The sequence below is a fragment of the Cyprinus carpio genome, chromosome A15 (assembly GCF_018340385.1).
Source record: "Cyprinus carpio isolate SPL01 chromosome A15, ASM1834038v1, whole genome shotgun sequence".
Lineage (NCBI taxonomy): Eukaryota > Metazoa > Chordata > Actinopteri > Cypriniformes > Cyprinidae > Cyprinus > Cyprinus carpio.
Window position 1 is genome coordinate 2,912,365 of NC_056586.1, and position 12,983 is coordinate 2,925,347.

General features: G+C 36.2%; 1 long non-coding RNA gene across 1 annotated transcript; it reads right to left on the reverse strand.

Moving 5' to 3' along the window:
• Positions 1 to 1,089: 1,089 nt before the first annotated feature.
• Positions 1,090 to 1,859, reverse strand: LOC122147652. The gene is made up of 3 exons (XR_006161708.1): positions 1,733 to 1,859; positions 1,264 to 1,437; positions 1,090 to 1,184 (listed from the first exon to the last, which is right to left on the reverse strand). It is a non-coding gene; the product is annotated as an uncharacterized LOC122147652 (long non-coding RNA).
• Positions 1,860 to 12,983: the final 11,124 nt, after the last annotated feature.

Genomic DNA, 12,983 nt, shown 5'->3' on the forward strand with positions numbered 1-12,983 from the left:
AATGTAACATACCATATTATTTAACCCTTGATGTTTTGGAGGATAAACAGGATTGTCTTCTCTGAAATCCTTCTCAGACTGTGCATATGGTTCTTTGCGTGGTGATTCTTCTCTGCTGAAGACTGTTTGAAACAAGTCGCGTTGTGTCTGAAAAAGGTGCCATTTTGCAATATATTTGTGCACACATGAGCGCCTCAATATGGCACAGGGACAATGCCATGTGTTTAATTTTGAGTCATATACAACCATTACACGCCCCAACCTGCTGTAATAGGAGACACTGGGTTCAAATACTGAAATGAACTTCTTTGTTTCAGGGGTGCCGATCGAGGTTTGAACAGAGAGTGGTATGTGACTGCTGTTAGCATGCTGCTGCCGAGTAAGGCAAATCTTCTTCTTTTCATTACTAAACCACTTTGCTTTCACCATCTCGGATAAAATCTCTTCTTTCAGGGAGACTGGTTCTGCAGAGGATGCACAGTAATTTACAGAGCGGATGTGTTTGCACTGGTATGATGACAGGCCACTTCTCTGTGCAACTTCCATACTGACCTGACATTCATGTGATTCACAAATGACCTTATGATGTTCTCCCCATGTCTTGACCTGAATATGAAGAGGAACACTGTGACCCTTTGTAACTTTAAGAACTGTAAATATGCCATTTGTCCTATCGATGCACTGGCTCTCAAGATGGGATGTGGCATTAATGTCCTGTATTGGCTCTTCTGTGTGTTTGCGGTCAATGTGCTTTTTTAGGTTTCTTATAATGAGGATATTGCAAACTGGGCATCTTTTTCTGATCACAGGCCTTACACAAACCCTTCCTGAGAAGACTGCTGGTGTAGTTGGCACTGCAGTGGTTGGAGATGGTGTGGTCAGTGCAGTGGTCAGCACTGCAGTGGGTCAGCACTGCAGTTGAGAAGATGGTGTCCCTCTCACAGCTGGTGGGTTTATTTTGTAGTTGGGTGTTTGGTGGTTGGAGACCCTCTCACAGCTGGTGTGGTCAATGCTGCAGTGGTTGGAGATGGAATTGTGGCTGAAGTTGGAGGTGGGGTTTTTTTTTTGCAAACCTGTACATGTTTTTCAAAAATCACCTCTCTTTAAAATTGTTGTTTCACAGTATGGACAGTGGTGATGTAGAGCTGGTCTACATCCTAGTCCACATCTGTGTATAGTATAGCCTAAAATAAATTAATAAGTAAATTGGTAACCTATTACACAATAATATATTGTAAGTACATATTAAACAAATCAAGATACCTCCACAGACTACTGCCTTTGTTAAAGTGGCTTTGAAGATGGGTTTTTTAATTTGACCAGTTTGGCTGGCTTAAACACGCTGGCCGCGCAAAAAGGGCAGTGATAATTGCTGCAACACTTGTTGCACTGCTGCAGCTCAGGTAATGCGTCACCATTCTGAATAGTTATATGTCTCTATAAGAGATGAAAGCACGACAAATGGGATTAAAATAGCTAAACTATACGGTAACATTATTTCACAAACAATGCATACAACAGGTGAAACGAGAACAAACTATTCATATGCAAGGCCCATTTACAACACGAGATTAATCAAAACATCCGCAGAAAACTTCTACACCTTAAAAACGACAACAAATTGAAGATTCAATAAGACAATGAAGCCAATCACAAATTAAATATAAACACCTAATAAAAACTTGTGAAAACTAATGAAAATTATTCACCATATGACAGCAAAAGTACTCACCGTGCTCTCCGCCATTTCTAGGTGTTAATAGCTCCGCCCCTCACTTCCGGTTCTGAAACAGCGGTTCTGAAACGGCGGTTCTAAAACGGCTGTGCTGCGGGTCTGCAGATGGATACTATTGAACTGACCAGAGGTGGGCAGTCCAGGGGCCAAAGACTAAAAGTCCTGCCCTATTTTTGTTCCACCCATGAACTCAGCAGCTGATTTCAGCAGAGGAGGAACCAAGTCATTCCTTTCAAGTCACAAACTAGTCTCGAGTCAAATCCCAAGTCCTCAAAGAGTTAAAGTTAATGAGATAATTAAGTTACTAATTAAATGATGATTGTGTGTTAGTGATGAACACCTGCTGTTATTGAGAAAAAACTGAGAATCAGATGTGTATGTTTTATTGGTTAAAATGATGCCACCATCATGGAGATCAGTGTTTGCTTTAGTTGGGCTCTTGACCCTTAACTTACTGTGTGAGAATTCTGAAGTTATGCAATAATTAACTCTGTGAAACTATAGCATGCAACCAAAGCACCAGAAGCATATAATCCAGGGGTCAGAAAGTAAAAGTCCTACCATATGTTTATTCTACCCATGAACTCAGCAGCTGATTTCAGCAGAGGAGGAATCAAGTCATTCCTTCCAAGTCACAAACAAGTCTCAAGTTAAATTCCAAGTCATCAAAGAGTTAAAGTTAATTTGATAATTAAGTGACTAATTAAATTTAAGGATACAACTCATCCATGAGTCCCAGCATGCATTGCGGCATGAATAAATTATGCCCCTGAATTGTCCACTTATTTTCTTGAATTCTTATGTGCTTATATTTTTGCTTTTGTATTAAGTTTCAGTAGCATGTTTTGTGATGTTCAGAACTTATCTGTTTATTTATTTTGTGGATTGTCACCATTGTTGTGATTCATACACTGATTCTTGATGTGTCCGTCTAAATTACAGCAAAGCTTTTTTTTTTTTTTTTTGTTTTGATTCATACACTGATTCTTGATGTGCCTGTCTAAATTATAGCAAAGCTTTTTTTTTTAAATTTAAATGATAAAATGAGAAACAAGAGAATGTTTGTTCTTATTAATCTATATTAATCTTTTTTTTTTTTTTTGCTATAACAAGTTCCAAAGACACATTGTTACAGCAGTGTACACTGTTAAGAATTGCTGTAAAAATAAAAAAAAAACGGCCAAATTTTGACAGTAACATACTGTTTTTCATTAAAACAGTGCGTTCTGGGTAATATTCATCATTTTCGAGAAGGTAGCCTGCTGCTATATATCGTAAATTAACAACGTTCAAAGTCAACACTCTCCTGACAGAGAGAATGAGAACTAATGAGTGAATTCAGACACTGATGAACAGCTGCTGTTAACAAGCAGAATCACTGAAGAAAAGAGAAACAAGACACACACAAGAACTACAGCTGACTTCAGCCACAGCTTTAGATGAAATCAACTTAAGATTTAAACAATCAACAAACAGCTTTACCAGCCAGACTGACTTTATTTCTGTCAGATCAGAGATCAGAGATCAAAAGATCTTATTGAGAATTACAGAGATTTAGATGATGATATTTTATTGTTTCATTTGACGTTACCATTGTGTAGATCAGAATTTGCTTTAGTTGGGCTCCTGACCCTTGAATTTTGAACTTTAAGTTTTGTTTGATTGCTGTGTCTTTGTCTTTATGATACATCTGTTTTAGCAATATTTGAAGCTTGAGGAATGAATAAATTATGTCCCTGAGTTGTCCCTTTATTGTCTTTAATTTTTATGTGCTTGTATTTTTGCTTTTGTCTTAAGTTTTAGTAGCTTGTTTGTGATGTGATGCTAGTCACCATTGTTATGATTCATACACTGATTCTTGATGTGTCTAAAGTTTAACAAAAGTTTTTTTTTGTGAGTGATATTTTCTTAACAGTTTTTCATAACTTATGGGTCAGCAGTGTTCTTCTTTTGCTGTAGTATCAATATTCAATAAGAGAAGAGACTGGATCAGAAAAAAGAGAATGTGTGTTCTTCTCAATCTATTTGAAGAGCCTGTTAAATTTGTGCGACTGAGTTCATTTTTTTCATTTTCATTGTGTTTTTCTTCTTTTGCAATGGCATATCTTTGATAGTTTCTGAAAAAGTTAAGCTCATTTTTATAGAAACAAATGTAATTCCATACAGTACGCACACACAAAAAACAAAAAAAAAAAAAAAAAAAAACCCCTTAGTGTTGAAAATTCACGGTTCAAGAGCCTAACTACAGTAAAGACTGATCTCCATCATGGTAGTGAAAAAACACCTAAACCTCTTTAACTCTCAATAAGATCTTCTGTAGACATCTGACAGAAATAAAGTCAGTCTGGTTAGTAATGTGAATCTGGTGAAGCTGCTTTAGGAGTTGTTTAATCAGATCTTGAGAGATTTGATGAATTACTTTATTTCAGTTGATTTCATCTAAGGCTGTGGCTGAAGTCAGTTGTAGTTCTTGTGTTTCTCTTTCCTTCAGTGATTCTGTTTGTTAATAGCAGTTGTTCATCACTAATGCTCAATCATCAATTGATCACAGAATTGTCTCATTAACTTCACTGTTTCAGTGTTACTCTAACACTCTGTAGTGTGCACACATTATAAGTGTTCATTTAAAAACTGAGGATTTTTGTTGTGGGGTTTAAAAGGGTTAAAGATTTAAGATGAAGAAAAAACAGCATGAAACATAATTTAACAGTAATAAACTGTAATTAATTTACAGGAAACAAACTGTACCCGTGCTGCCAGTAAATAACTGTTGTTCTACAGTTTGTTGCTGTTAAGTCAAGGAAAAAACTGCAATATACTGTAAAAAGTAAAAGTCAGATTTACCAAATGAAAAGAATTTAATTTGACTAAAATATTTGTGAACATCCATAGAAAAAAAGTTATGCAAAGTCATACACTGATGATGAGAGTAAATACTGAACTCAACTGTATTAATGTGTGTTAGCACAAGAGAGATCTGTTAGTTTAATGTAGTTTTGTGGTTCACCATTGTGCTGGAGAGTAGAGGCTGTGCTTCAGTCAATGATGAGCCACAAATGCTGATCTTCTGCTGCTTTATATAAAGACAGTAAATGTGGAATAACTGATACAGTGATGATCTCTGTGTTAAGTACTCCAAATGAAGTTCACAGTACTAACATCATATGAATGCTAGTTTTTAAACTTAAACTTGAAGCAGTGGGAGTGGAGTTAATGTCCATGGTAGAATTATGGTAAACCACTGTGTAAAAAAAAATTAGAATTGTAAATTAATGGTTGAGAGCTGTAAATTAACAGTACCTTACTGGCACCCCTGCTGCCAGTAAATTACTGTTATTTAACAGCACAATTTTTTACAGTGAAGTGATCCTGAAGACACTGATTAGCGTGTTCATGTGTGTTTGATCAGGGTTGGAGTTAAACTCTGCAGGGCTCTGGCCCTCCAGGACCGAGTTTGTCCATGCCTGCCTTAGATGATAACAATTGAAATAAAAGAAGTTATTAAATCTCTCAAGATCTGATTAAAAAACTCCTAAAACAGCTTAACCTGCTTCACTCATTACTAACCAGACTGACACTATTTCTATTAGTCATCTACAGAAGTGCTTATTGAGAATTAACAGATTTAGATGGGGTTTTTTTTGGGCACTATCATGATGGAGATCAGTGTTTACTTTAGTTGGGTTCTTGAACCATGACTTTGACTTTAAATTTTGTTTTGCTGCTGCAGCAGTGTGTTTTTAAGTACATTTCTTATGGCAAAAAAGGCAGAGGCAAAATATACATCACACTGTATTTTGCTAATAACGTAATTGTTATTTAACACCAGGTTTCCTGGTATTTTCCAGTACTTTTTCCGTTACCAAAAACAATATCTTGACACTGCATAAAAACAAAATGAGCAGACTGTTATGAAACATTGTTAAACAGCAGCCACACAAAAAAAAGCTTTGATGAGAAAGTAAAGTCAACTAAAGCAAACCCTGATTGCCATAATGGTGAGGTTCAAATGAAACATTTTCAATAAAACATCTTAACTTTTCTTAATTCTAAAAGACTTTTTGTAGATATTTGACAGAAATAAAGTCAGACTGTAATGTGTGAAGCTGGTAATGGTGTTTGTGGAGTTGTTTAATCATCCTCTGTTTTATTTCAGTTGATTTCATCTAAATCTGTGGCTGAAGTCAGTTGTAGTTTCATTTCTTTCTCTTTTATTCAGTGATTCTGCTCATTAACAGCAGCTGTTCATCATTGTCTGAATTCACTCATTAGTTTTCATTCTCTCTGTCAGGTGGACTGTATTAGTAAACTCATGTAGGGAATAGTGAATGAGGCTGTAGGGTGTGATTTAAAACATAGCCTCTGAGTGTTGTCTCTGTATAGTACTACAGAAGGGTACTTTCTCGAAAACAACAAATATTACCCAGAATGCATTGTTTTCTACAGGATTTTATTGTTTTAATGAGAAAGCAGTTTGTTACTGTCAGAATATGGCCGTTTGTTTACAACATTTTTTTTACAGTGTAGCCTACCTTTATGTGGCTAATGTAAAATACACAATATCAGCTCCATGTTCACATTCTAGTGAGTTTTTCTCTGTGTTTTAGTGCTGATTTCAAGCATCCACTCTGCACACACTGAAGGTGAGTGAATTTCATCACATATTCAGTTGAGTGATTCTACACTGTTGCAAACTAGCTGTGAAAAGGATTGTTTTTATAATGATTTTAAATACACCTTTTTAACAAGTTATTTGTGTGTTGTGACTACAGGAAGAAATTACAGTGAACCATAGCAAAGTCACCAGCAAATATATTTCCTCAAATGATTCATAAGACACTATATAAGTGAAGATAACAGCTAAAGACAACATTTCAGTCAAATCTATTTAACCTGCATGTGTGTTTTTAACTGTGTTTATCCAGTAAAACAGATAATTTGATTATTTATATTATTATATTATTACATTATTTCATTGTGAATTGTTGTCATTGTACAGAAAGACCAAAACCCACAGTAACCATTAAACCTGCTCAACATGTGTTCAGAGGAGAGACAGTCACTCTCAGATGTGACATATATAGTGAAGGAGTCACTAGCTGGAGCTACAGCTGGTATAAAGACGGTTCATTCAGTGTTTTCAGTTATCAACAGGAACACACACTCTGGTCTGTTACTGAGTCTGACGCAGGTAAATACACCTGTAGAGGATCAGAGACAGAAGGATCAGGCTGGTCACAAATGAGTGATGCAGTTACACTGAGAGTATCAGGTGAGCTTCATCATCTCTTCATACACACACAAACACACATTTAACATGTTATTAATGACTGATTTCTCTATTTCAGCTCCCAGAGCAGTTTTAAGTGTTTCTTAAGTGGTTTAAAAGTGATCAGATTTTTTGGGGGCCAAGCACCAAACTCGTGTTGCCTTTTTTGTGCTTTACTACTTTGAATCGTTTGGCTAAAAAACAATTCATATCATGATCATAATTTCATAATATCCTGAAAGATAATTTCAGTTTCTGCAGTCTTGATCATCAGATAAAATATTTTGTCAACTGTTTTTGTTTCTTCTTTTCATGATTTTTTTTTTTAACAAAATTGTCTCATATGATCATCAAACCAGGTTTCACAAAATATTTTTTGATTGTTCAACATTACCAAATGACACTCTAACAAAGTAGTCATGATGTATCTCTGCAATGTATCTCTGCAACACTTGGTGATGTGGCACAGAAGGTCAAACTCTGGGCTATTAACCTAAAGATTGTGTTAGAAACCCGTCTAGGATGGTCTTTGCACATTTGTTGTCCTTGAACTCTTTGCATTGCACTGAGGGAATGATCATCAAACTTGTTCCTGTAATTGCTGCTTGCAGCTTTATTTCTTACATTTTCTTAGAAATCAATATGCACTAATGATATACCAGTAGAAGTGTGACGAGACACTTATCCCACGAGAACGAGACGAGACTAGATTTTTTAACTTTTTAAAATAAATCCTCAATGATGAAATATATAGTGAAAACTTGTCTATTATTCAACTGAAAAACACAAAATGCCCCAAAATTTAGGTGCATTTTGAAATTAAATTGTACTTTATGAAATTAAATATCTATTTTAATAAATTTTATACAGGTATAAGCAACATGTAAACACTGAAAAAGGTTTTTCCACAAACTCAACTGACAGGCAAGTAATTGCACAAACTGATACAGTATACATAAAAATAAATAATAAATAACACAAATAATATCCCTTTAAAGTATTAGTCAGTCAAGTTTATTATTTAGTAAACTGATTCCCACTATAATAATAAAAAAAAGGGTTTTTTTTCCATTTAATTTATCAACTCTTTTTTAATAGTATATAAATTTTCACATCAATTTATTAAAAGTTTAACAAAAATTACATGTTTAGGGCCCTATGAAATGTTTTATTTTTCATCACCATATTATTTAGATTTTTAATTGTTACCAAATTCTGTGTTTTATCATGTCTAACTATTTCAATGCATAAAACAACTTAATTTATTCATTTTATTTTTTCTTAAAGTAGCCTTATGAATTTTTTTGAAAAAAATTATTAAAATTTAAGCAAACTTTATTTTTTGGCAAACAAAGGATTAACAAAAATAAATCGTTAATATTAAAATTAAAACATGGAAGAAATGTTGTGTGATTATTCCTTTAAAATAATGTTTGTTTCATTTTAGTAGTAGTAGTAGCAGTAGTAGTAGGCTGTGTACATTCTATTGTCGTTTTTGTCAAACCGAGACTTTTATTTTGACGAGTTGTCGTGAATACCTTTACAGTTGTGTTAGTATGTGTATATTTTAGATGTGTTTTTGGCTACGGCAGATCATTGTAACGAATTCTTTTACTGTCTATGGAACGAACAATAGAGCCGCCATCTTGGAACAGGGGAGCCCCTCCTCTTTAATGCATCAGCGTCAATGTAGGCACTGGTCTAACGGAAATAAAATCACCATAAATCGTCATGAATGCGATTCAGATTATTTTATTTAATGCCATGTCAGCAGCAATCAAAGCTATTTTTATGGCAAAAATTTAATTACAAAAACACAGATATCATATAAATACAATAAAAAACAAACCAAATATAGACCCTTTGCACGTGACGTCACGCTCTACTCGCGCGAATTCTGAACGCCATGACGGACGGCAGAAGAGCTATGCTGTAGGACGGACGGCAAGCCAAACGAGTACAATTTCGTGTTCGTTCATGTAATAAAATGGTTATTCTTGTTTGTGCGGTGGGCTGTGCTAATAGACAGGGTAAAGCCAATATATCTTTTTATCGAATACCATTTGATGGGGAGAGAAGGCAGCGATGGGTTGCTGCTATCAGCCGAAAGAACTGGCAGCCCTCCAGTATTCCAGGATTTGCAGCGAGCATTTTTTACAAGGTAAGATTCATGTATTTCCCAGTTACTTGTACTTCATTTGTGTAATACCATACCGTTACCCATGTTCAGATGGAGACCCAGTCAAATTGTTATTTGTGACATGAGTAGCCTATGTAATGGGCTAGTAAGTGCTGTTCAGTCTACCCATTCACAAACGTAGCATAATGTCAGGAATACACTGATCAGTGTCTCAAAAGAGTGTCATCTGTATCTGACACAAGTGGTTATTACTAGGCTTGGGTACCGAGACCCGGTGCTAATATTATTGTAAAGTACCCTTTTCTCATCCAGTGGTTGTTTTTGTCGTTTAACAGCAATTTACTTTACGAATAGAAAATAGATGATGTGTCAGGATAGTTTTATGCTGGGACCATGTTTCCTTAGCTCCCTCTTGGTGGTACTCAGGCAGTTTCCCATATTTTATGACTAGGCTGATGTCATATTTAAGCTCACTCATATTCCAGTTAAGTCCTATGGATGGCAGTTGATGACCGACTTACTGATTTCTTTTATCAGGACAGAAAAGTGATGACCCTTTATCCCCTGATTATGTGCCGTCAGTGTTTGCGCACACCAAGTCCCCTGAGAAGCGACGAGCCCTCAGAAGTCTAGGGAAGTATCAGGTCAGAGAGGCAATGAAGAAAAAAAAGAGGCAGGAGTTGTCCAAACGTGAAGCTGCCAGGGCACTCAATCTCTCTGCTGAGATGAATGCGTTAGGTGAGGCTGAAGAGAAGATTGTAGAAGAGGCTAGTATCAGTGAAACTAGTGTCAAATGTGATGCAATGTGCCAAACAGACCTCACTTCAGACTACATTGAGTTGCTTGAATTTCAGTGCCAGCAACTCCGGGGTGATACCTTCACTCTGAAGGAGAATCTGAAGCCCTCAGATCTGGAACAGAGCACTTTTGAAAACACAGACAAACTTAAAACCTTTACAGGACTGCCCAACTATAAAGTGTTTATGGCAATGATTGATCTGTTAACGCCATTACTTAAGGATACGGCAAACATCACTATCTTCCACCAGCTGCTGCTGACATTAATGAGGATCAGGCTTAACCTTCCAATTGCTTTTTTTGTCATATCGTTTTGGTGTTCATATGTGTACAATTTCAAGAGTTTTTACAAATGTCATTAATATACTAAATGACAATTTAGTACCTGCGTGTGTGGTATGGCCTGAAAGAGATGATGTCCAAACATCTCTGCCAATGTGTTTCAGAAAGTCTTTTAAGCATTGCATGTCCAATGCAATGCTGACTGTTTTGAAATTACCATCGACAGACCTAAAGATTTGAAGGCAAGGGCACAGACATACTCTCAGTATAAATCTCACAACACCATAAAATACCTAATGGGTATTACTCCACAAGGGATAATCTCCTTCATCTCCAAGGGCTGGGGTGGGCGGACAACTGATGCTCACATTACAGCAAACAAGTTGGCTTGTATTGTGCGAGGCTTGAAACTCCTGCCTTTACACGGATAAGGGGAAACAGATTGGTGCTTACTGAAGTTTGTAACAGGGCTGGGCGCTGTTGAACTGGAAGATTCCAGAAAACTTGCAGCAGTACGCATACATGTTGAGAGGGTAATTGGTCAAGCACAATCCAAGTACAGAATGTTGCATGGACCTGAATCTTGTGCCCATGTAGTCTTCTGATGAAGTCATCAGAAGAAGAAGAATTCACCTCTCTTGACAAAATAGTCAGAGTGGCATGTGCCCTTACCAATCTGTGCCCCTCAGTGGTGCCAATTGATTAACTGATCTCACTATGTTTTAAATCAGTTCTTCTGTGTCAGTTCCCCAACACATTCACACATTGTGTTTAATTTAAACATGCAGGACAAACGTTACAAAGGAAATTGTATATGAGTGTACATACGTAATTTAGGTTGGCTTTTATAAACGTGTTGAAAGGTGTTTTTCTAAAAAAAAAAAAAACAGCCCTCAAACTTTTGACCATGCTGTTTTCCTTTATAAATGAATATTACATGTAAAATGTAAGGAGTACTTGTTTGATTATACATACATACACACAACCAAAATTTAAATCATATTAATTATTTTCATATAAACACTTTTGTTATTAACAACACTTCAAAAACTAAAATAATAAGGGGTAAAACATATAGTTATCCCTACTACTCCAATTCTTGTGAGTCTGTGGACTGTGTTTTGTCTGAGAGCAGTCTATCTGGGCATGTATGTGTCTTGGCCAATAACTCAGATAAAATGGCTGACCTATAGAAGGCCTCGACATTCTGCACTGCTTCTGTAAAAAAGTCTGCATCAGGCAAAATCCTCTGTAAGAAAAAATTGGATGTAGACCACACCATGAAGTCGCAGAACTTCCGTCTCGTCACAAACAACTGGGCTTGCACCCTGGTAGTGGTACTGATGATCTCTGTTAAGTGCATATGTACCATCTGTGTTCTCAATGCAGAAATGTTTCTTTTCAGAGGCGCTGAGAGGACTCCGGTGTCTTGGCACAGTGTGGGCACTTGATCTCCAAAATGCCATCGCCACAGCAGGAGCAGGACACCAAGGCATCTGGGAGATGCTCCAAGGTAGGGACGGGAGGGATCAATGTGGAGACCGGCGTCACAAAACACTCAGGTCCTGATGCTGTTGTGCAACGTAAGCCTCATACGTCTCTCTGGCTTTTTGTTCATGTTCACATCCCCATCTGACAATTAGAAAAATTATAATGTTATCAAGTTACGTAGCTCTTTGAGTGCCCTTTACATTGGGATTTATTCTCTCATTTCGCTAAGAACTATAAGTACTATAGATGCCAGGACCAAAAATGCCTAATCTTTATAGCACATAATATTCTCTTGTATCATATTCTATCATATAGTTTAAAAAGGTGTAAATTAAATTTAACAGGAACAATATAACAGGAACTTTAGGAATAAATAGGACCTACACCAATAGAGCTGCATGATTCTGGATAAATTGAGAATCACAAATTTTTTTTTGAGTAAAATGGAGAATCGCAATTCTCCCTCGATTCTGAAGAAAGCTTTTGTGAATACATTTTTTAATTAATGATTCAATGACACACTCACTTGTAGCCTCCTATACCAGTACACTTGTATCCCGTTATCTAAATTTGTGTAATGCATAAATAATGATAATGTGTGGTTGAAAAGACTGTTTTTGAAGCTGCCTCATTCATGTCAGCTGCTCTCTCCATTTTCAGTGGCAGCATTTATTATTTCCACGCGTTTTAAAGCTATATCAGGTTAAACTTCTAATGGATCATTTTCATAAGATCGTTTTCTAAACACACTTATCTGAAGCACTCACACACACACAGACACACACAGATGCCAAGTTTCTTGTTTAAATTTTTTTTTGTTTTTTTTGTTGTTTTTAAACTGTCAAATACACGGTTCTTCGCTTGCGAATGACAAAATACAGGGTGCTGTTCATGCTCCGCTGACACTTGCGATGTGAAATACGGGCATAAATGATTGTGGTCATTCAGGAATAAGATCGCGTGGGTGTTTGAATCGAGGTCGCAATCTTTTAACGATTAATCGTGCAGCTCTACCATACACCTGGGAGGACAAATAGATAAGGGCACTCAAAGAAATTGAGGGATGCACTTTTTCATCATGTTTGTAACTTAATGTTGAGAATTTGTAACACTGACTGCAATAAATATTCCAATGATAAATGCATTTCTTTGTCTTGTGTTTGTTTTTTGTTTGTGTTTTTTTTTTTTTTTTTTTACAAAGGATTACATTCTACATTAGAACACAAAATGTATTGCATACATTTCCATAGTTGATACATAACAGTTCA